The sequence below is a fragment of the Pelophylax lessonae genome (assembly GCF_965119305.1).
Source record: "Pelophylax lessonae genome assembly, chromosome: 3".
In the NCBI taxonomy this organism is placed as follows: Eukaryota; Metazoa; Chordata; class Amphibia; order Anura; family Ranidae; genus Pelophylax; species Pelophylax lessonae.
Window position 1 is genome coordinate 488,887,346 of NC_138770.1, and position 23,794 is coordinate 488,911,139.

At 45.2% G+C, this 23,794-nt stretch overlaps 1 protein-coding gene across 1 annotated transcript in view; it reads left to right on the top strand.

Annotated features, from left to right (window-relative positions):
• Positions 1-23,794, top strand: part of THUMPD2 (THUMP domain 2 tRNA and snRNA guanosine methyltransferase) — a gene marked incomplete at its 3' end in the record, with an annotated part of 821,919 nt that overhangs the window by 428,019 nt on the left and 370,106 nt on the right. The window lies entirely within an intron of this gene.

The following is a 23,794-nucleotide window of genomic DNA, read 5'->3' on the forward strand; positions in this document are numbered from 1 at the left end:
CCTGTCTTAGTGTCACCAGAACAGGAAGTGGGGGAATCTCAGTGTCGGGGAAATAGCTTGCAATTGTTGCCCTATATTGTCCGTATTGTAGATTATATATATATATATATATATATATATATATATATATATATATATATATATATATATATATATATATATATATATATATATATATGGAAACAATTGCTGGCTATATCCCCAAAGGGAGATTCCCTCACTTCCTGTCCTGGTGACACCAAGACAAGAAGTAAGGGGAAATCTCCTGCAATAACCCTGTTAGATTTTCTAGTTATGTATAAAACTAAAGAATATACAATGCAAACACCCTTTTTTTCCCGTTTTGGGTAAGTTATTGAAGAGTTAAAACCCCATTTGTGTTTTTTTGTCCCACTGCTTGCTGGAAACAAATTTGCTTGATTCCCCCATCAACATAGACATGGTAATCCCTCCTGCAGAGCCATTGTGTTCTGGTGGGAGGGATGCCGCCCCTGCCAGGAAAATACAGTGATTATTGCTAGCGGCTACAAGAGCTGCTAGCGAAAAGCGTATGTAAGATCCGACAGGCTGGTTGTACGTTGTACTCGTTGATCGATCGACTTGGGTACCTTCAGCCTGCCCATACATAGTTTGAATCTGCTTTTTAAATGAATTAATTCAATTTACACCTGCCACTCTATGGAGAAGAGGGTCTGTTCAGGTCTGCCTTCATGTGAAAGGGACCTGAAACGCAATCTGCATGGACAAATCCTCCTCCGTAGCCACACACGAAAAAGTGCTGGTGGAGGCTTTGATTGTGTCAGTGCGGGAAACTTTAAAGTTGGAAGACTCAGCTTATGCTCAGTCAGCAATGATGGTACAGTTTGGCACCCGCAAATCTTCCAAGGTGACAAAAGTGTTCTCTTTTCCTGCCTATTTTGACACGATTGTCACTAGTCAGTGGGGTTCCCTGAAATGCATGGTTGGAATACCTAAGCATTTCGCTAGGAGATATCCTTTTGTGGAGTCTCTCCTGAAGAAACTAACGGTTCCACCGTCTGTGGATACTCAGGTTTCCAGGCTAAATAAGGCAACACTTTTGCCGGTGGAGGATTCTCCATCCTTTAAGGATCCTGTAGGCAAGAGAGCTGAGGCTCTAGTCTGTTACCTTTTCACCGTGGCAGGTTCATTGTTGAGTCAGATGTTTTTGGCATCCCAGACTTTTTTTTTCATTCTTAGATTTTTTGTTGTTTTCCTTCAATAGCAAAAAAAATGTTACACATACAAAAATAGTAACAATCTTTTAACCACTTACCGACCGCCCAGCGACTGTTTACGTCGGTTGTTTAAAGCTAAATAACGGGGCTTTGGCAGCAGATAGCTGCATGTGAACGTTATGGGTGTCAATTTCTGGGCACTGATGAGGTGACTGTTGGGTGACAGGTGCAATTGGGGGGGGGGGGGGGGGGCTGAGGACTGTGTGGGGACCTTTATTTTTGTGCTTTTACTTTGTGACAGGTGTACAGAGCAGTAACTCACTGTTTCTGGCTCTGCTCTCCTCACACTGGAAACTGTGTGAGGGGAGAAGAGCTAGTAACAATGAGTTACTGCTCTGTTTAAATTTTGTGATCGGCTGTGAATGGATTCACAGCCGATCACATAGTAAACAGTCACTGTCAGTGACTGTTTACTACTGCCGGTGACTAGCTGTGTTCCTAGGGAACAGAGCCACCGACATGACCGGGCTGCGTGCTCCCGATCGCGCATGCGCGGTCTTCTTTTGGGCTCCTCTATTGTGATCGGCTGTGTCATTGGAACACAGCCGATCATGTGGGAAACAGCCACGCCCATTGGCTGTTTCCCCCCTGCCGGTGACGGGCTGTGTCCCGGGGACACGCCGACACGCCGACACCGGCAGTGCAGGGCGGTGCGCACCCGATCGTGCACCTGCCCTGCCTGAATGGGCCGACGTCGTTTGACGTCCGCCCAGAACAATGGCCGCACCGTCCTGCCGTCATTTGACAGTGGGCGGGCGGCAAGTGGTTAATTAAAAAAAGTGTTTGTTTTTTTTTTTTTTTAAAGTGCGTTTGGAAGACCGCTGCGCAAATACGGTGTGATAAAAAATATTGCAACAATCTCCATTTTATTCTCTAAGGTCTCTGCTAAAAAAAAATGTATATAATGTTTGGGGGTTCTAAGTAGTTTTCTAGCAAAAAAAAACTTTTAGCTTGTAAACACCAAGTGTTAAAAATAGGCCCAAAATTAAAGTAGTTAATAACCCTTTACTTTAACCCCCACCCTTCCTATGACCCTCTTAACCACTTGCCGACTGCCTAACGCCGATCTACGTCGGCAGTCAGCCCCTACGTCACTAGCTTGTGAGGGTCTAGGGAGCGAGCGCGCGCCCCCGGAGGTGCGCTCCCGCGTGGTCACGGACCCCCCCCGCGCGTGTGACCAGCGGACCCGATGTCCGCCGGTCACTCGGCGATCGGCGGGGGAGAGGGAGAATGTCAGGCAGCTTGTGTAAACAAGCCACCTGTCATTCTCCTCGCTGTAAAGACACTGATCACACGGATCTAGTATGTAGATACGTTGATCAGTGTCCTTACAGCTGAAGCCACAGCCAATCACAGTAGAAAGCACGCCCCTAGGGACACACACAGCCCCTCCCTCCCAAATAAAGTTAACCCCTTCACTACCAGTGTATTTTTACAGTAACAGTGCATATGTATAGCACTGATTACTGTAGAAATGTCACTGGGACCCCCAAAAGTGTCACAAATGTCAGTCAAGGGTCCGATCTGTCCGCCCAAATGTCGCAGTACCGCAAAAAAAATCGCAGATCGCCGCCATTACGCGTTAAAAAAAAAAAACAACAAAAATGACAAAAATCTTTCCCTTTGTTAATAAACGCGATAACTTTTGCGCAAACCAATCAAAATACGCTTTTTGCAATTTTTTTTTTTTTTTTACCAAACATAGGTAGCATAAAACAAATTGGCCGAAAATGTTAAAAAATTTAGATTTTTACATTTTTTTGGGGGGGAATTTCATATAAAAAAATGTGAAAAATATTGCTATTTTTGCAAAATTGACGCTCTTTTTTTGTTTATAGCGCGTGATCAAAAAATCGCACAGGTGATCATATACCACCAAAAGAAAGCTCTGTTTGTGGGAAAATAAGGACGCCAAATTTGTTTAGGTACAGTGTCGCACGACCGCGCAATTGTCCGTTAAAGTCACGCAGTGCCGAATCGCAAAATACCCCCTGGTCAGGAAGGGGGTAAAATCTTCCGGGGCTTAAGTGGTTAAAATATATTTTTACCAATTCAAACATTTTAAACATTCATTATCTCTGCCAGTCCTGGAGTTTCTAACCATGCTTTCCATATCTTTTCAAATCTTTATAGATTTCCCCTTGTATAATCCATTTTTTCTCTTGTAATTATATTATTCACCATTCTTAGCCAATCTGTTATATATGGTGGTCTAGGCTTTATCCATTTCCCTGTATATGCTTTCCTAGCTTGGTAGTTTAGTTTTGATTAGTTTCAAAAACTAAGTTTATTTTATCAAGTATCTCCTCCCAATATCTATGGAATTTGGGGCATCTCCAAAACATATGGATCATATCCCCACTGCGGAACCGCACCTAGGGCAGGATGAATCCGGTTGTTTCCCAAACAAAAACAATCTTTTTGGCATATATTTTGCTCTATGAACTATGTAAAACTGTGTAAGTTTTTGGGCTGTTGAGAGCGATAATATCTATTCGGGTTATTATACCATTCCACTGCACATCTGTCAATTTCCCCAGACCTTCTTCCCATTTTCCTCTGTTAGGCAACTGATGGTCTTTTTAGTACTTTTACGTGTACAGTGCCTTGCAAAAGTAATCAACCCCCTGGCATTTTTTGTGTTTTGTTGCCTCACAACCTGGAATTAACATAGATTGTTTGAGGATTTACATAATTTAATTTACAGAACATGCCCACAACTTTGAAGATGTGTTTTTTTTATTGTGAAGCAAACAACAAATAGGACAAAAAAAATCAGAAAAAGTGCATAACTATTCACCCCCCTAAAGTCAAAACTTTGTAGAGCCACCTTTTGCGCCAATCACAGCTCCAAGTCGCTTTGGATAAGTCTCTATGAGCTTGCCACATCTTGCCACTGGGATTTTTGCCCATTCCTCCTTGCAAAACTGCTCCAGCTCCTTCAAGTTGGATGGTTTGCGCTTGTGAACAGCAATCTTTAAGTCTGACCACAGATTTTCTATTGGATTGAGGGCTTTGACAATGCCATTCCAACACACTTCCATGTTTCCCCTTAAACCACTCAAGTGTTGCTTTAGCAGTGCATTTGGGGTCATTGTCCTTCTGGAAGGTGAACTTCCGTCCTAGCCTCAAATCATGCACAGAGTGGTACAGGTTTTGCTCAAGAATATCCTTGTATTTAGCACCATCCATCTTTCCCTCAACTCTTACCCATTTCCCAGTCCCAGCTGCTGAAAAACCGCTTCTTTGGGTGATGTGAAGTTGGGTTAGTGCGAGACATAGCGTTTTCTATGATGGCCAAAAAGTTCAATTTTAGTCTCCTCCATACATTTTGGGAGTCTCCCACGTGCCTTTTCGCAAACTTAAAACGTGGAATTTTTTTTTTCTTTTGTTGAAAGTAATGGCTTTCTTCTGGCCACTCTGCCATATTTTTCTCATTTTACTTCACCAACTTAGACTATTGTGTTCTGATCCATCACATAAAATTCAGATTAACAAAACATTGAACTTAATGCTGTAATATAACAAAATAGGTATAAAGTCAAGGGGGGTGAATGCTTTTAAAAAGCACTGTATGTTACATAGTTACATAGTTAGTGAGGTTGAAAAAATACATCAGTCCATCCAGTTCAACCTATGATGTGTGTGTTTGCTTTTAACCGTACATTGTATACCCCTATATGTTGTGGTCTCTAAGGTGCCCATCTAATAGTTTTTTGAAACTATCAATGCTCCCTGCTGATACGACTGCTTGTGGAAGAGAATTCCACATCCTTACCGCTCTTACAGTGAAGAACCCCTTACGCACTTTAAGGTTAAACCGCCTTTCCTCTAGTTTTAGTGAGTGGCCACGTGTCTTATTGTATCTCCTTTCTCTGAATAGTTTGTTCCTTATGCTAGGGTCGCCAGTACAGTATTTGTACATTGATATCAATCGTCTCTTCTCCAGAGAGAATAGGTTCAGTGCTTGTAGTCTTTCCTCATAGCTGATGTCCTCCATTCCCCTAATCATTTTTGTTGCCCTTCTCTGGACTTTCTCCATTTCCAGCACATCCTTCCTGAGGACCGGTGCCCAGAACTGGACAGCATACTCCAGATGTGGCCAGACCAGAGTCTTGTAGAGTGGGAGAATAATCTCTTTATTTCTGGAGTGAATCCCCTTTTTTATACATCCCAGTATTCTGTTGGCTTTGCTTGCGGCGGCTTGGCATTGCATGCCACTGCCAAGCTTGTTGTCTACCATTACCCCCAAGTCCTTTTCCATCCTAGACTCACCCAGAGTTTTCCCCCCTAGTGAGTAGCTTGCTTTCTGGTTTCTGGCCCCCAGGTGCATTACTTTACATTTTTCATTTTTTTTTTCATTTATGAATAAATTAAACAGGATTGGTCCCAGGACAGAACCCTGGGGGACCCCACTTTCCACACCCGCCCAATCCGAGTACTCCCCATTAATCACCACACTCTGGACTCTTCCCTGGAGCCAGTTCTCTATCCAGGTACTCACCCTACGGTCCATACCTACCTTCCTTAGTTTGTACAGTAAGCGTTTGTGGGGAACGGTGTCAAAGGCCTTTGCATAGTCCAGATACACCACATCCACAGGCTTTCCCTTATCTAGGTGGCAGCTCACTTCATCGTAGAAGGTTAATAGATTGGTTTGGCACGAACGATTTTTCATGAATCCATGCTGATTGCTACTTGTAATACCGTTTTCATTACTAACGTCTTGTATGTGGTCCCTTAACATCCTCTCCAAAATTTTGCAGACTACTGATGTTAGGCTGACCGGCCTATAGTTACCCGGGATACATTTCGGCCCCTTTTTAAATATTGGTACCACGTTTGCTTTTTTCCAATCAGCTGGCACCATACCCGTCTGTAAACTATCCTTAAAGATCAAGAATAATGGTCTGGCAATCACCTGGCTGAGCTCATTAAGAACCCTTGGGTGCAAGCCATCCGGTCCCGGGGATTTATTTATGTTAAGTTTCTCTAGTTTAGCTCTAAGTCTATCTTCTGTTAGCCATGGCGGCACTTCCTGAGGTGTATTATTTAGTTCGGCCTTACAAGCAAGGTTCGTGTCTTTTGTGAAGACTGAAGAGAAGAAATTATTTAACACTTACGCCTTTTCTCTGCCCTCAGTGGCCATATTTCCTTTGTCATCTTTTATGGGGCCAATGTGTTCTGGCCTCGCTTTCTTACTGTTTATATACTTAAAGAACTTCTTGGGGTTCTTTTTACTCTCCTCCGCTATATGTCTCTCGTGTTCTATTTTAGCCGCCCTGATTTCATCTTTACTTTTCTTATTACACTCTTTGTAATGCTTAATTGCTGCCAATGACCCTTCAGTCTTGTATTTTTTGAAGGTTTTTTCTTTAACACTAATATGCATTTTTATGTTGAAGTTTAGCCACCCAGGGTTTAGTTTTGCTCTTTTAAATTTATTTCCCTTTTGGAATGCACTGGCCAATCCCCTTGTTAAGTATGCTCTTGAAGCACTCCCATTTTTCCTCCGTGTTCTTTGTTCCCAGGGTTCTATCCCATTCGATATTTTCTAGCAGCAAGCGCAGTTTAGGGAAATTGCCTCTTATGAAATTCAGTGTCCTTATATTACCCTTGTGTTTCCTATTACTGTAATGAATACTGAAACCAATTGACCTATGGTCACTGTTTCCTAAGTTGTCCCGTATTTCTATATCCGTGAGCAGGTCTGTATTGTTGGTAATCAGTAGGTCAAGTACCGCATTGTTTCTTGTCGGTGCATTCACCATCTGACCCATGAAATTGTCCTGCAAAACATTTAGGAACTGCCTTGCCTTGGCTGAGTGCGCGGTTCCATCTGCCCAGTCTATATCTGGATAATTAAAGTCCCCCATTATAATGACATTTTCCATCCTTGCTGCCAATCCTATCTGTAACATAAGGTCCGCCTCACCCTCCTCCCTCTGGTTGGGGGGGCCTATAGCATACGCCCAATATTACCTTCCCCACCGTGCCTTCCCTTTGAAGCTCTACCCATAGGGATTCTACCTCATCCATAGCTCCATTAATATCATCCCTCATATTTACCTGTATACTGTTCTTAATATACAGACATACCCCTCCCCCTTTTTTACCTTCTCTATCCCTGCGATAAAGGGAATACCCCTGAATGGTCGCCATCCAGTCATGGGAGCTGTCAAACCAAGTCTCAGTTATCCCCACAAAATCTAAGTCCTCCTCAAACATCAGCATCTCCAGCTCTCCTATCTTGTTGGCCAGGCTTTTGGCATTGGTATACAAACCTCTTAATTTTGATCGGTTACATATATCCTCATTTGTTATTAGGCTGCTCTCTTGATTTTTCCCCATACCCACCCTGGGTTTAGGAGCTCCGAACACCCTACCGCTAATGCCCCCATTTCTGCCCTCTGAATCTTGCTTTCCACTGGCTAATTCTACATCTGTACCCTCCCCCCCGTCACCTAGTTTAAAAGCCCCTCTAACTTTGTGGCCATCTTCTCACCCATGTTCTAATATAGCTTTGAAATTAACCCCTTTAAGGATATAGAATCTACCAGGTTCTTCAATATCAGGATCTTACGCTATTTTAATCCTCCTTCTTTAAATTGTGTAGTTAACGCATGCCTCAGTTGTAAATACATGTAAAACTCTCCATTCATGAGCCCAAATTCCTCTTTTAGTTCCTGGAATGTCCTCAAAGCCCCTGCTTCATATATTTTCGATAGTACTAGTATTCCCTTCCATTTCCAATTACCAAAAATCTCCAGTCCGATAAGCTCAGATAACCCTATATTATCCCAAATAGGTGTATACTCTGTAAACCCTACAAACTGATATATTGATTTTGTTATATTCCATACCTTCCCCAACAGCTTTACTGATGGCCAGTAGCCTGCCCCTCCCAATGAGTTTGCCTCTAATGCCTCTTTAAGCGATACATGTGGGGTACATGCCAATAGTGCCCGTGAGTTATAACAAGTGGTGTCATTACCCAGTTCCCAGCCCCCCATTTGTTGTAATTGGGCTACCAGAAAATGGCTCCATGGGTGGGGAATGGCCAAACCTCCCCTGTCTCTCGGTAACTGTAATACTCACAGACTAACTCTATCTTATCCCTGCCTCCAAATCAGTTTCCTAAAAAGACTCTCTACTTTCTTAAACCATATTCTGGAAATCCATATTGGAGAGTTCTGCAAAATGTATAACAACTGAGGAAGCCATACCATTTTAATCAGGCTGCAACGACCCACTATAGACTGGGGAAAACTACTCCACCTCCCACCTTTTACTCTAAATTATTTCATCAAAGGCTTTAGATTTTTTAATATGTACTGCTTAGGATTTACTGTTACATTTATTACTTAATATTTAATATAATAATAATAATAATAATCTCTTTACCACCTGAAGACCTCTAGCACCCTCCAAAAGTTCTCGCACCAATCCATCAACTGGGAGAAGAACAGATTTCTCCCAGTTGATGGAAAGCCCCCGAGAACGACCCAAATCTTTTTACCATATCCATCACCACACTTGGTGAATGTTTCATATCCTCTAGAAAAAGGACACCGCGTAAAGCAAAATCTTTTCCTCCTCACCTCTTTTAAAATCTCTTATAACTCGCGCTGCTCTAATTGCTATGGCCAGAGGTTCTATCACCATAGCAAAGAGCAGGGGTGATAATGGACATCCCTGTCTTGTCCCCCAAATTAATTTTCACTTTCGCCCTTGGGCCAGCATACAACAATTTAACCCAATTGATAAAAATAGGACCGACATCAAATGCGTACAAAACCAAACACAGATAGTTCCACTCAATGCTATCAAATGCTTTGACTGCATCAAGGGACAATATGGCTCTTGACCCCACCGCTTCTGACGGAATTTGCGAATTCAAAAATAATCTCCTAATATCCATCGATGTTAATCTACCAGGGATAAAGCCACATTTATTAGGATGAATTGTAGTATGGGTTATTTTTCTTAACCTGGTAGCTAATACTTTCGCTAATAATTGAACGTCTGCACAGAGCAAAGAGATTGGTCTATATGATGCAGGTTGGGTCCTTTGGTAATACTATAATTGTAGCCTCTATCATTGACCCCAGTAATTCTCCCTTCTCCAGTGCCTCATTCAACACCTACAGCAACTCTGGCAACATTATCTCTCCATATTCCCTATAGACCTCATTTGGCAGGCCATCTGCCCCTGGTGCTTTGTGGTTTGCTGATTCCCTCACTGCATCTCATAGTTCTTCGATAGTAAGTTTTTCCAAAGATGCTCTAACTTCCTCTGCAAGTTGTGGAATAGGCAGGCCCTGCATAAAGTCCCCCATTTCTCAATTTATCTCCTCCGCTTTGGACCTATATAAATCTAAATAATCGTCCTTAAAGTTTTTTATCACTTCTTCTGGACATTTGGTCACCCTTCCAGCTTGAGTCCTAACAGACATTATAGTAGGCATACTTGTATTCTGAGATCTTGCCAGAAGGGCCAGCATATGTCCAGTATTTTCTCCCCCTTCATAATAGGCCTGTTTAAAAGGAACCTTCTATTTTAAGCCTTTTTTAGAGATTTTGTTTGGTAGAGCTTTTGTATTTCTGTCCATTTAGCTAAGTTGTCTGGTGATGGATCTTCTACGTATTCTTTTTCCATTTCTATAAGTTTCCCCATTATGCTCAACTCCCAATCCCTGGTGGTCCTCTTCCTTTGAGATATTTGCTGAATTATAACTCCCCTTAAATATGCTTTAAGTGTATCCTATACTATATCCTGTGTTGTTTTTTATACCCCAAAAACTCTCAAAGTATTTCCATCTTATTGTCTCTAGAGGAGATTAATTGTAGCCAGAAAGGATTAACTTTCCGCTCCCCTCTATCCTGTCGCTCTTCCAGCCTTAATGAAAGGTCCAGAGGGGAGTGGTCCGACAATCCCCTAGCCTCATATCTAACATTTGTTACCAGTGGAATAAGTGTCATTCCCTATCACCATATCTATTCTAGAAAGTGATGAATATGTACCGGAATGGCATGAAAAGACCTGGGCTGTTGGATAGCGTTTCACGCAAGATATCCCTCAGTCCCATCTCCTTAAGCATTCTGTGTAATGGTGTATAGGGACTTTGTTTTATTTTTCTTCCCAGGGGTAATTTATTCACCTGCATGTTTATTACCATATCAAAATCACCTATTGAAGATGTCCGTTCTCCCGAAGCTCCTCTACCTGTTTCAAACTCTACCAGTGCATATCCCAGCATCCTTTTTTAGACAGGTTGATGCTCTCTTTACAAACTTAATTTGGGCTGAAAAGTGCCCCAGGACCAACAAACGCGTCCTGACGCTACCTAAATCACACAGAGGCAGTGACTGGTGTAGGCATGAATGGCTGAAGCAGTGGATGGGTCTGGCTCTCTCTTTCTTCCCGGTCTTTCTCCCTAGAGCCCCATTGTGCTCCCGAGACCCTCCAGTAGAAGTCAAACAACATCCATTTATTGGACCTACCCTGCGGACTTGTGCCGCCGTGCTCTCCAGACTGGGCCTTTCGCCCCCACCCTCGCCTATGTTCCCCATCCTGGGCAACCCTGCCTTTCCCCCAGGGTGTGAAAGAGGACGGTTTCGAGACTTGCTGGAGGGGGGCCGCTTCCAGGCATCACACTTTCTATCTTCCAATGAATGGCCCTCCCTCCCACTCCTAATGGATCCTTGGGGACCCTTTATCCTAGCCCGTTGACAGGCGCTCCAGTTTGCTCATTTTCTATGTGGCCTGGGCTCGCCCTCATTGTTTGGTAGACCCCTGACGCCTTTTGAAACTTTACTCTTGGAGGAAGGTCCCCTGCCCCACGCTCTCTCTCAGATGTATGCCCTCCTTTCCTCACCACCGGATGACTTCGTATTCCCGGGCATTCTGAAATGGGAGAAAGAGCTGAATAGGAGGTTCTCCTTGGTGCACAGACAGAATATTACCCACCTAGCGCTCAAATCCTCCATATGCACCTGTATGCAGGAAGCAAATTACAAACTACTCACGTACTGGTATTACACTCGTACCAGACTTAAACACTTCTTCCCCGAATCCTCAGATAGGTGTTGGCGGTGTCATGAGGACCGGGGAACTTTACTGCATATTTTCTGAGATTGTCCCCTGCTTCGAAACTTCTGGAGAGAGGTTCGGAGGATCTCCCAAAAGATAACTGACCATCCCATTCCCAATCTGGCATTTTTTCTTCTGCCCTGCTCCAGTATCCCACAAATGATATAAAAGGTCAGTACTCTGCCATCTCCTTAACGCTGCCAAGGCTTGTATCAGCCTTCATTGGAAAGACTCAATGCCTCCCTCGATTTCTCAGTGGTTGCACAGGGTGAAGGTGATCAGCACGTATGAGGACCTGGTGCTGTCTTCGCAGGGTCGGAGGGAGCAATACTCCAAAACTTGGGATTGCTGGAACATGTTCTCGGATGAGGGACAGACTCTGCATGAGGGATCCTTTGACGCTTGAGCCCGTAGCTTGGTACTCCTCACTGGGTTCCTACTCTCCACTTCTCCTCCCCTCCTCTTCTGCTCCCCGTCCCGTTTTCATTTTTTTTTTTCTTTTTTCTCTTTTGAAGATCACCTTTCTCGGCTCTGTAGAGAGCCTGTTTAGAGCACAACACAAGAATGCATTATGCTCTTTACTTTTTGCTCCTACCTCAGTCCGTCGGACTGCAGACTACAGTTGGTAATGCATATTTCTTATGTCTGAGTTGTACCTCATGATGTTCCATGTTGTAACTTTTATTGTTTACTTATTATTGCTGTTCTTCGGGTCGTATTTACGGTCCAGTGCTGTGTTGCCTATGTGCCTTATTATATAAATAAAGAATTTGAAAAAAAAAATCACCTATTAAAGAGGTTGTAAACCCATTACAAGTTTTTTTTTTTAACCTGAAAGAGAAACAAATAATGAGCTAGTATGCATCGCATACTAGCTCATTATGGAATACTTACCTTAGAACGTGCCCCCGCCGTGCCGCCTGCTTACCTGTATGACGGGCGACATATTTAGTCACCCGTCTTCCGGGAACGCGGCATCCCACCATCTGATTGGCCGGAGCCGGTCTGACGTCACTCCCGCGCGGGAGCCGACGGTCATGGCACTGGGCTCTGAAGGAACGGCACCAACGGCCGTTCCTTCAGAGCGCATGCGCCAGTAATGTCACTGGCTGCATGTAAGGTAAATATCTCCTAAACGGTACATGTTTAGGAGATATTTACAGTACCTATAGGTAAGCCTTATCATAGGCTTACCTATAGGTAAAAGTTGCAGAGGAGGGTTTACTTCCTCTTTACATAGAACTGGCTCCCTTGGTTTATCCACTATAAATTCCATTAAATGATTAAGAACTTCCATCTTAAAATAAAGGGGGAAGTACACATTTATAAGTACGCATGGCAACCCAGCTATCACACAGTATATAAATATGTATCTTCCTCCCCCATATATTTTAACCTGTCTACAAGAAAATCCCACTGATTTATGTATTAAAATACTCGTTCCTCTTGACTATGACGTATGCATTGAATGGTATTGATAAGGAAATCCTTTGTTTTAAACGTGACACTGTTTCCTTAGTTAAATGTGTCTCCTGCAAACAAAATACATTTACTCTTAGGATTGATACAGCCTTAAAGAGGGCTATCTTTTTAGTGGGTCTCCTGGTACCCTCACATTCCATGAGCAAACCATCACTTCGCCTCCCTTCCTGTTTCTAAATGATGAAGACATTTTCTATGTACAAAAGAAAAAATAAAACAAGATTTTGTGATTACATACCAATGTTGTGACTAACTCATGTAATTTTCCTTTTTATATCCAATAAGTGCATCTATTTTTCCTATTCAATTCCAAAAAAGGACTCCACCCCTCCCCCCCCCTTATTCCATCTATCCCCCTCCGTCCCCTCCCCTTCCTCCCCTCCCTCCCTCCCCTCCCCTTCCTCCACCTCCCTCCCTCCCCCCGTCCTCCCTCCCTCAACCCGTCCTCCCTCCCCTCCGTCCTCCCTCCCCTCCTTCCCTCCCTCCCCTCCTTCCCTCCCTCCCTCCCTCCCCTCCTTCCCTCCCTCCCCTCCCTCCTTCCCTGCCCTCCCTCCTTCCCTCCCTTCCCTCCCCTCCCTCCCTTCCCTCCCCTTCCTCCCTCCCTTCCCTCCCCTTCCTCCCTTCCCTCCCTTCCCTCCCCTCCCTCCTTCCCTCCCCTTCCTCCTTCCCTCCCTCCTTCTTCCTATACCCTACTCGTGTAAATATCAAAAATTCCTTCTTATAACAAATGCCTTTGTAAAACACCTACATATTTCTAAACAACTACACTCTCTTAAATTGTAGCTCAATTCCCGTGCTCCATTATATAAGAAATATTATTAGACCAATAATAAAAAAATAAATAAAAAAACAAAAATCCTATGCCCCCATCATGAAATTTATATCTCTTATCTCAAATCTCATCCAGGCAGCTATTTTTTTTCTAACCAAGCAGTGGCAGGTGTATAAAAAAAAATTAACCATTCCTTGTGCTGCGACTCTGTCACACCGGGTATAGCATAGAATATTGCATATTTAACTGCTGCAACCTTTTGATATCTATGAACCTCACCCTTCTCTGTATTTCTGCAGAAAAATCTGGAAACAAAATAAGGTTCTAACCCCATTAAATCGAATTTCTCTTAAGTTAACTGACGGACACAGCTACATATCTTCATCAGTCTAATGGGTTATGCTGCGCTTGATAGAAGTAGGACACTAGGCAGGAAAGGGTTAACAAATTTAACAGAACATTTAGCTACGCCCATGGGGCAGTCCCAGGTGGTATACTCCCACTTCCTGCAACCCTTAGGCCTAATAGGGGGTCCTTTTGTCGACCTTTAGCCAAGCCGGGGTCTCCTTGCAGGACTGTAGTCGGCGACCTCCCCTGCTTGTTAAACTCTCAGGGTGAGCTTAGCATATAGCGACTGTACTGTGTCTGCGTCCACGTGCTTCTGGTGCTCTGTGTTGAGGATGATTCCTCTTTTTACCGGAGCTGCTTTCTATAGGATGCATGGGGGTGTCATTAATTCCTAAAAGTTCCCCAACGTGGCTGGCACACACGTATGTGTTCGCAGCCGGCAAAAGGCAGGGTACCACAGTACTGTGTGGTTTGGTGCAGCGAGATTTTAGAAATTGTGTCTACACTGTTTATTGCATGCGCATGCAAGGGCGCTGGTGGATGCTCTGATTGTATCGGTGCAGGAAACTTTAAACATGGGGGATGCTGCTGCGTCAGAGGCGCCGGGCCCCTCGGGGCCCACAGATCCTCTAACGTGGCAAAGGTATTCCCGCCTACCGTGACCAAATTGTCAGTGGAGTTGATCTAAACGCAATATGTCTGAGCGTCTCGATAGACGCTATCCCTTGAAGAGTCTTTGTTGAGTATGTGGGCAGTCTCACCTCTGGTGGACTCTCAGGTTTCCAGGCTGAATAATTCTGTCCTTTTTCCAGTGGAGGAGTCTCCAGTTTTAAAAGATCCCTTAGACGGGAGAGCCAAGACTTTGGTCCGTCACATGTCTTCCGTGGCTGCTTCGGTCCTTCGGCCAGTGTTCACCAGTGCATGGTGTCCCTCACTTTCCCGAGTGGGCAAGCTTTGCACCAGGATCTGGATGAGGAACATATTCCTCCTGCTTTTGCGGAGCTGGTGGACTAGTTTGTCCTGGAAGGAACTCCTCCGGAGGTTCCATGAGGGCCTGGTCTGGTAACGAGGCCTTTCAGACCTGCAGACAAACACCCCTTTGCCCTGAAGGGGCGCTCCCATCTGCATCTGGAGTGGGGGAGGACCTCTTCACTTTTTTCCGGACCCGTGGATCTCCCTGTTTCAAGACAAGTGGATACACGAGCGGTTTCGGTCCGGCTACAAGATCGAGTTTTCGGTCTTCTCCTCCGGAGAAGTTGTTTCCTTCCAACCTGCCTTTTTTTCCCAGGCTGCCTGCGAGGTCTTTTCGTGGCCGTGCAAGCTTTGCTACGATGAAGAGTGATCCTATCTCAGAATCGGAACATTTGTTTCATGTTTGCAGGTTCCAGGAGCCTACAACCACACCACCCTGAATGTGCCTAATCTCGTCTGATCTCAGAAGCTAAGCACGGTTGGGCCTACTTAGTACTTGGATGCGAGACCGCCTGGGAATACCAGGTGCTGTAGACTTGACCTCAAGCTATGAACCGCCTTGTGCATGTATAGATGTTTCAAATGGAGTTTATTCGTGCGATAGTGACATCCCCACATCAAGGGGATCTTCTGGCCTCGATCATTATTAAGGACGCTAACCTTCATATTCCGAGATATGTCGGTCGTCCGCATTTCCTCCACTTGCCGTGGATGAGGAGCATTTTTAAGAGGTCTCACCTCAACCCCTTGGGTTTTTCGCTAGTGCTGGACCTGGTGTTGGCAATGTGCCAGTGGTGGATTGCGATACTGGAGCATCTGGATGATGATCTTCTGCGAGCAGAGTCTCTGACTGCTCTAGAGGACAACTGGGTGATTACTGTGGGGACTCTGCAGGAGTTTGGTTGGAAATTAAATTTCCAGGTATTGGCTCTGGTTCTGTCTACCTAGTTGGACTATCTGGTTCTGCTCTGGACTTGGCCTCAGCCAGAGTGTTCCTCCCATGGGACAAATTCCAAACTCTGTCCACATGAGACATCTGCAATGGAGAATCTTGTCATATGGGGCAAGAATCCACAATGTCTAGACACTCTGATCCTGTTGAGCCGGGGTACGAGAGGGTCCCTGACATGGTGGCTTTGACAGGTAAATCTTCCTTCCCTTGTATGGGATGGTGGTCCCCACAGATCCCAGCCTGTCCGAGTGGGGTGGCGTTTTTTGGCACGGCTTCTGCTCAGGGGGTCTGGACTCTGGAAGAATCCAGACTGCCGATTGATATACTGGTCACTTCTTCCGAAGGTTTTTCATCATTTCTGTCTCGGGTACTCCCGAAGTGGTCCTTTTGGCCTCTCATTTTCTACAGGAAGGTGCTTGGGTTTGTGTCAGGGTACTGGGATCCTCTGGCCGATGCCACAGACGCAATGGTGGCTCTTTTGGGACCAGTATTCTCTGATATAAATCTTTCCTCTTCTAGAACTTCTGCCAAGACTCCTGCATAGACTTGAGGCAGAAGGGATTACGGCCATCCTGGTGGCTAAAAAACTGGCCTAGCCGGTTTTGGTATGCAGATCTGATACGGTTGGTCGCTGATGCTCCCTGGAGACTTCGATTTAGAAGAGATCTGTTTGCTCAAGGGCCAATCTTCCATCTTGCCTTACCGTTGCTGGCTTTTATGGCTTGGCTGTCGGAAGCCAGGTGTTTGAAGGCTAGAGGTTGGTCTGAATCGGTGATTCCCGCGTGGCTGTAAGCTAGTAAATCTACTTTTAGGTAGTTTTACCATCGTGTTTGAAGAGCGTACTTTGTGGATGTGAATCTCTTGGGGTTCACTCCGGCTTCTTTTTTCGGTGACTCGGATTTTGGTCTTCCCCTAACGCAGTGTGGAGCAGCGTTTGGCCTCGGGTACCACCGAGGGCGAGGTTCGGCCTTGGCGGTTTCTTTCATCATTCTTTGGCTACGTGTTTTTCTGTGGTTCGCGCCTTTGTTTGAGGGATTCGCCACTTGGCTTCCCCAGTGCGTTTTCATTGCCCTTGTGAGATCTCATCTTAGTGCTGTCAGTTCTTCAGTAACTGCTGTTGGAAAATATTTGAGATTCCTCTGCTTACGTGTCCCAGAAGGTAGTCTTCTGGGTGTCTTTTTCTTCTGCATGTAGGGTGTCGGGGCTGTCAGCTTGTCTTGTCGCTCACCTTACTTGGTGGTTCACGGAGATAAAGTGGTGCCCCGGCCCTGCCAGTCATTCCTTCCAAAAGTGTTCTCTGGTTTTCATTTATATAAGACATGTTACCTTCCTTGTGTCCTAGCCTAAGCACCCTTAAGAGCTTGCCTTACACTATTTAGATGTGGCTCGGGCAATCAGGGTGTACCTGGCGACGACTGAGTCGTTAGAGAAATCAGATTCCCTAATTGTCCTTCCAGATGGATTCGGTTAGGGGCTGGCCATGTCTGCTGCGACCATTTCCAGATGGATAGGCAGATGGTGATGCAGGCCTATTACATTGAGGGTCAAGGGGTCATGATCCTCCTTCCCTGTTATGGCACATTTTATATGGGCACTTAGTGCCTCTTGGGACTTTCGTCATCAGGCATCAGTGGTGCAGATTTGCAAGGCGGCCACCTGGTTGTCCATGCACATTTTCCCAAAATTTTATAAGGTGGATGTGTTGGCATCTACGGATGCCTTCTTATGGCTGCAAGCATCTGCAGGCCCCTGTTGGAGAGGATTAGTCCTCTTTGAGGTTGAATTTTTTTGTCAGGTGAGCTCCAGTTGTTCCTGGTTGAGGTCCTGGGTTACCTGGTTGGCTATGTTTAGCCTGTTCGGAATTGTTCTTGCTGTGTTCGTTTCCCACCCCACATGCTATTACTGCTTTAGGATGCCCCATTCGACTAATGAAGATATGTCGCTGTGTTCGTCAATGAACGAAAGAGAAAACTGGATTTGTGTCTTTCTGTAAAATCCTTTTCTCTGACGTTCATTGATGGACACAGCACCCACCCCTCTGTGGAGTTGGGTTATGTATTCTTCTGACACTGTTTGTTACAAAACTGAATCCTAGAGCAGGAAGTGGGAGTATACCACCTGGGACTGCCCCATGGGTGTAGCTAAAAGTTCTGTTAACTTTGTTAACCCTTTTCCGACTAGTGTTCTACTCCTAGGAAGCGCAGCATAACCCATTCAACTATAAAAATATGTCGCTGTATCATTCAATGAACATCTGAGAAAAGGATTTTATGGTAAGACAAAAATCCAGTTTCTCTATCGTTCATTGACAGATGCAGTCTCTGTTCTTCTTAACAGTAGGGTTATACTGCCCCCTTCAGAAGTAGGACACTAGGCAGAAAAAAAAGTTCTGGATACGCCTATGGGCAGGCCCAGGAGGTATATACTCCCTCTCTCGAGAAGTGAAGTGAGGTAAAGTGGCGCTGCCTGTTTACCTCACTTCACTTATCTATTGTATGATATAGCCCATTGGACTATATTTTGGGGTAGGCTGCAGCCTAGCTTACATCCTTAAGCGTGGAATTTGTACCCTTTTTATACTCCCTCTCTCTGCTATAGGATGTCATATTTTTTCTGCCTAGTCAGGAGTAAGGACCTAGTTCCTTGCTGGGATCTCTGGTCCTGGCAAAAGTTTTTTTTCTAAATAGTTTTTTTTATCCGGATTTTTTCCTGTGAGATCTACAATCAACTATGCTGGACTGGGCGGCGGGCTGGATATATAGATCCAGTGGTCACCCCAGCCGTCCAGCGAACGCGCGCAGACCACAGCAACGTGCTAGGTCGGCTGCGCCATAGTCCCACCGCACGGGGACTGGCCCTGTGAGTTAAACGTCTCGCCAGGTCGCATACGACCAGGTCGAGGCCCATGTCGCAGCATTCAGGGTTCGTACGGTCCTTGAAAACCTGGAATAGTTTTGGAATTTGGAGATTACACTTTCCAGGCCTGGAAAGGTCATGGAAACTTGGGAAACACATTAAGGTTTTGGAAAAGTCATGGAAATATATACTGGGGAGGAGCGGGGAGTGGATACTTAATTAGTTTAATGTATTATTTTATTCCGTAATGTTTTATTGCCAGTGCCACATACTATTTACTTTGCCTTCCGGGTCTGCGGTATGCCCGTGCGCTGTCACTGGCCAGCAGCAGCCGAGATGATCGTGAACCAATCACTGGCAGCAGGGAGGGCCGGCCGCAGTTTGCCTGGAGACACTGTGACTGGCCAGCAGCAGCAATAACAGCCGGGAGATAACAAACCAATCACAGGCAGCGGAAGCGTCACTGGAGGGCGGGCCCGGCCGCATGAAGGTGATGATGACGCGGAACGGGGCGGTAACCGTTTTGGTTACCGCACCCCCGCAATTTGGCTTGTAAATTAGCAAAAAAACACTTAATTTTACTTTTTCATAGGCATCATGGGACGATTTCTAACGGAAAAGCATCTGGAAGAGGATACATCCACTCTAAAGCTCCTCCATGTCCCTTATCAAGACAGCAGTCGGCACAAGGACAGTTCAAAGATTGACATTGGGTTTGCAGCAGAAACCACCCTGATCCAACTCAAGTCTTCCAAGAAAATTTCAGATAGGCAAAACCTAGAGATTAAGATGGACTGCAAGAAATTTTTGATCACACTCCTTGACAAGTTGCTGAAAAAGGCTCCAGTGCATCACATTTTAGTGAGAAGCATGCAGTGCCTTGACCCGAGACGCATGGCTGGAAGTAGTAAGGAACTCTTTTTTGAAAAAATTGTGCAAAAAATGCAGAAACCGCAGCTTGTGAAGGTGATGTGAATGACACGGTGTACACTCAGTTCCAAGATTATCACCGGTGTGACTAATATCTGTAGTGAATACAAATGCTAATAGAAATGGCCGCTCACCTTAAAGCAAATGGTTGCAAGCGAGGTATACAGACTGTCTCCTGGCAGACCTCGATCAAACAGCCCAAGAGAACAAATGATATGGATTATTCGCTATGTCTCCTGACAAGCCTTGACCAAAAAGCACAAAAGCCGAGGAACTATATAAAGTGGCTCGGATGATATCCACTCGTCACTCTCCCTCATGTAGATGTAATAACGAGGGGGCTCATTGTGCAGTATATTGAGATATTTATTAAAATAAAAAATAGTAACTTACATTTAGTGCTGGTTCACATTGCCGCTACCACTAAAGTAGCGTCGCTTCCAGCGCGACTTAGCGCGACTTTGACGCGACCTAATCGCGAGGCGACTTTTTATTTGGCCAATCACAATATGATGTCTTGTGACCTAATTTCCTTTTCCTGTTTTTTTTTTTTTTTTTTTAAAAACGTAAAAAAAAAAAAAAGAGCTTTTTTCCTTTAATTTTTAAGAAGCACATGCCTCCAAAGACGCCCAAAAAATGCCCGCAAAATGTCTGCAAGAAAAAAAGCCACCCGCAGAGAAGCCGTATTACAGAAAATATAGTAAAAATGCTGTTTTTTAGGGGTTCTGGACATGCTACAGAGCTGAAACTTGACAGGGACACTTTTTAGACCCCCCAGAAACGAAATCCAAAAAATGACATGCCTGCCTAAAAAAATGCCCGCTAAATGCCAGAAAGAAAAAAAGCCAGCTGCAGAGAAGCCGTATTACAGAAAATATAGTAAAAATGATGTTTTTTAGGGGTTCTGGACATGCTACAGAGCTGAAACTTGACAGGGACACTTTTTAGACCCCCAGACACTAAATCCAAAAAATGACATGCCTGCCTAAAAAAATGCCCGCTAAATGCCAGAAAGAAAAAAAGACAGCTGGTAAGTCACTACTAAAAATTAAAAGAAAAATGATTTTTTTTAGGGGTTCTGGACATGCTACAGAGCTGAAACTTGACAGGGACACTTTTTAGACCCCCCAGAAACGAAATCCAAAAAATTACATGCCTGCCTAAAAAAATGCCCGCTAAATGCCTGCAAGAAAAACGGCCAGGTTGACAGAAGACATATTCATTTTTTAATGAAAATTATGCTCTTTTCTTTTTCACTACCATTTTTTTGCAAAGTCGGATGACAAGTCGGATTACAGGTCGCTTCAATTAAGATAAGGAGGCGACTCCCATTGAAGTATATGGGACAGGTCGGATCACTGGTCGCCTGAAAGTAGTATCGGACCCTTTTCTGAAGTCGGAGCGACCTTAATAGCGGCAATTAAGACGGCACTGATTCAATTACATTGGTTTGGTTATGTCAAGCGACCTGGGGCGACACAAGTCGCCTCGTGAGTCGCCCTAGTGTGAATGGGGGCTTAAAATTGTATTGTAGCTCATCCGCAGATCTCAGGATGTGGAGAAAAGAACAACTTCCGGTCACGTTCCATAGACCAGGAAGTGATGTCACCCGGCTCCTCCCGCCTGCTGCTACTCCTGAGTATAGCGATACCACATGTGTGACACTTTTCCACAGGCTGGCCACATACAGAGGCCCAACATGCATGGAACTGTAATTTCCTGGCTTCCCATTACAATTTTGTGAGGCACTGTAGGGCACTGATAAGCACTGTAGTGGCACGGATGGGCACTGACGTGACATGGATGTGGCACTGATGAGCACTAACGTGGCATGGATGTGGCACGGATGAGCACTGACGTGGCATGGATGTGGCACAGATGAGCACTGATGTGGCATGGATCTGGCACGTATGAGCACTGACGTGGCACAGAGGTATGGATGAGGCAGAGGAGGCGTGCAGCTGCAGTTTCTCTCCTTTCCTCGCACACTGTACCGATCGTTGTGTATAGTGTGCGAGGAGAGAGATTAACCAGACATGCGCCGGTTTGTTGAAAAGTGATCGCTTCGTCATTGGACGGAGCGATCAGGTGGTAAAGGGCCACTCTCATTGGCCCTTTACCACGATCCATGATGTGCCGGGACCCGGAGAGCACAGACAGCTCCATGGGCACGCCGGAGCACGATTCTGGGAGGACTTGGTACACCCTCCAAGAATAAGCCGACCGCGCTGTAGCCATCATAAGTGGTTAGGGGGGGATATGATCAACACGTATAAATACATAAGGGGTCTATATAGTGAACTTGGTGTTATTCACTTTAATGTCATCACAGAGGACAAGGGGGCACTCTTTAGGGCTAGAGGAAAAGGGATTTTGTTTCCAAATACAGAAAGGTTTCTTCACAGTAAAAGCTTTTCCCTTCCAAAGGCTGTCTCCGGATCGCTTACAGGCTCCCTGTGGGGCAGTTCAGGCTCTGGTTCAACAAGCTGGACCCACTGGTCCTTTGATGGTTCCGTGCAGATCACAAATTCGAACTGGGTTTGGTTCGCACAGGGGTGGCTTCTCAACTTCAGGGGACTTCCTGGCCTCCATAGAATTCAAGCTGCCCTACCTTCACATCCAGTTATGTTCTGGACAGCTACGGATTCTCCATTTTTTGCCGTGGGGAAGGATCTCATGGTTTTGTGGCAGCTTGCCGGCTTGGGCGTAAAGCGTGGGAAGTGTCTTCTATGATGATTTTTTTTTTTTTCATCATATGAGAAAGTCGCGTATTGTGTGGTGTGAGTACTGTCAAGGGTCAGGTTTCAGCTCTGGTAATTTTTATTCCACAGGCCGTTGGCCGCCCGTTCCCTGGTGTGTAACTTTTTCCAAGGGGTGCGACACTTGGTTCTTCCGGTGCGACCTCCGTCGCCAACTGGGGACCTTGGTTGGTGCAGTCGGTTCTTCCAGACCCTCCTTTGTGAGTATCGAGGGTATCCCCTGCTTACCTAATTGCAGAAGGTGGCCTTCTTGATTGCTGTCACTCTGCACGTGTTGCCATCTTGTGTCCTAAGCCCCCTCAACCTATGGAAGGTGCGCCGCATACTCTGGATGGAGTTTGGTCATTCGAGGGGTACTTGGCGACTGAGTCTTCCCGTAGTCAGGTCCGCTCTCAGTGCTCACTGATTGCCCAAGGACAGGGCTTCCTGTGTCTGCTGCGACTATTTCCAGGTGATGCAGGCTTTTTCATTGTCGGTGGTGCAGGCTTTTTCATTTTTGGTTTAGGTCCTACCCTTCCCTATTTTTGTGCCTTCTACTTGGGCGCCTAGTGCTTCCTGGGCTTTTTGCCATAGAGGCATCTGTGCTTCAGGTTGCAAGACCTGGTCGTTTGTTCACACCTTTGCCATGTTTTATAGGGTGGATGTGCTGGCATCTGCAGATGCCTCAAGGTTTTTTTGCTGGCTGCTGTTTGGAGGTCTTTTGGCCTGCCTTGAGGGTGTTTACTGTTTGTTTTCAGGTGGGCCTCATCTTTTGTTCTGATGAGTCCTATGTTGCCTGGTCGGCTATGTTTGGCCTTGGGGACTTGTTCTTTTCTGCTGTTCCCACCCCTCATTTTATGGCACTGCTTTGGGATGTCCCTACTGATATGAATCAGAGAGAACTGCGTCCGTCAATGAACAATAGAGAAAACTGGATTTTTGACTTACCGTAAAACCCTTTGCTCTTAAGTTCATTGACGGACACAGTACCCGCCCCTCTACTTTGTTAGGTTGGTATTACTTTCTGTCACTGCTCTGATACAAAACTGACATCCTATGCAGGAAGAGAGAGGGTGTACCCTCCAGGACTGCCCATAAGCGTAGCCAGAACTTTTTTCTGCCTAGTCTCCAGGGGGCAGTATTACCCTACTGATATGAATGCGAGAGAACTGCGTCCGTCAATGAACTTAAGAGAAAAGGATTTTACGGTAAGTCAAAAATCCAGTTGTTCTCCTGTTCTTACACCCTTATAAAGCACACCTGGCATTTTTGGACACTGATAACCTGTGAGGTTTTGAAAAAAAAAAACTTGGTTTCTTTATCCCTGAGAGAGGAGGCACCCCTAAAGATCACTTGTGGTTTGTCAGGTAAAAAAGTTTTTAACACTCGATCCTT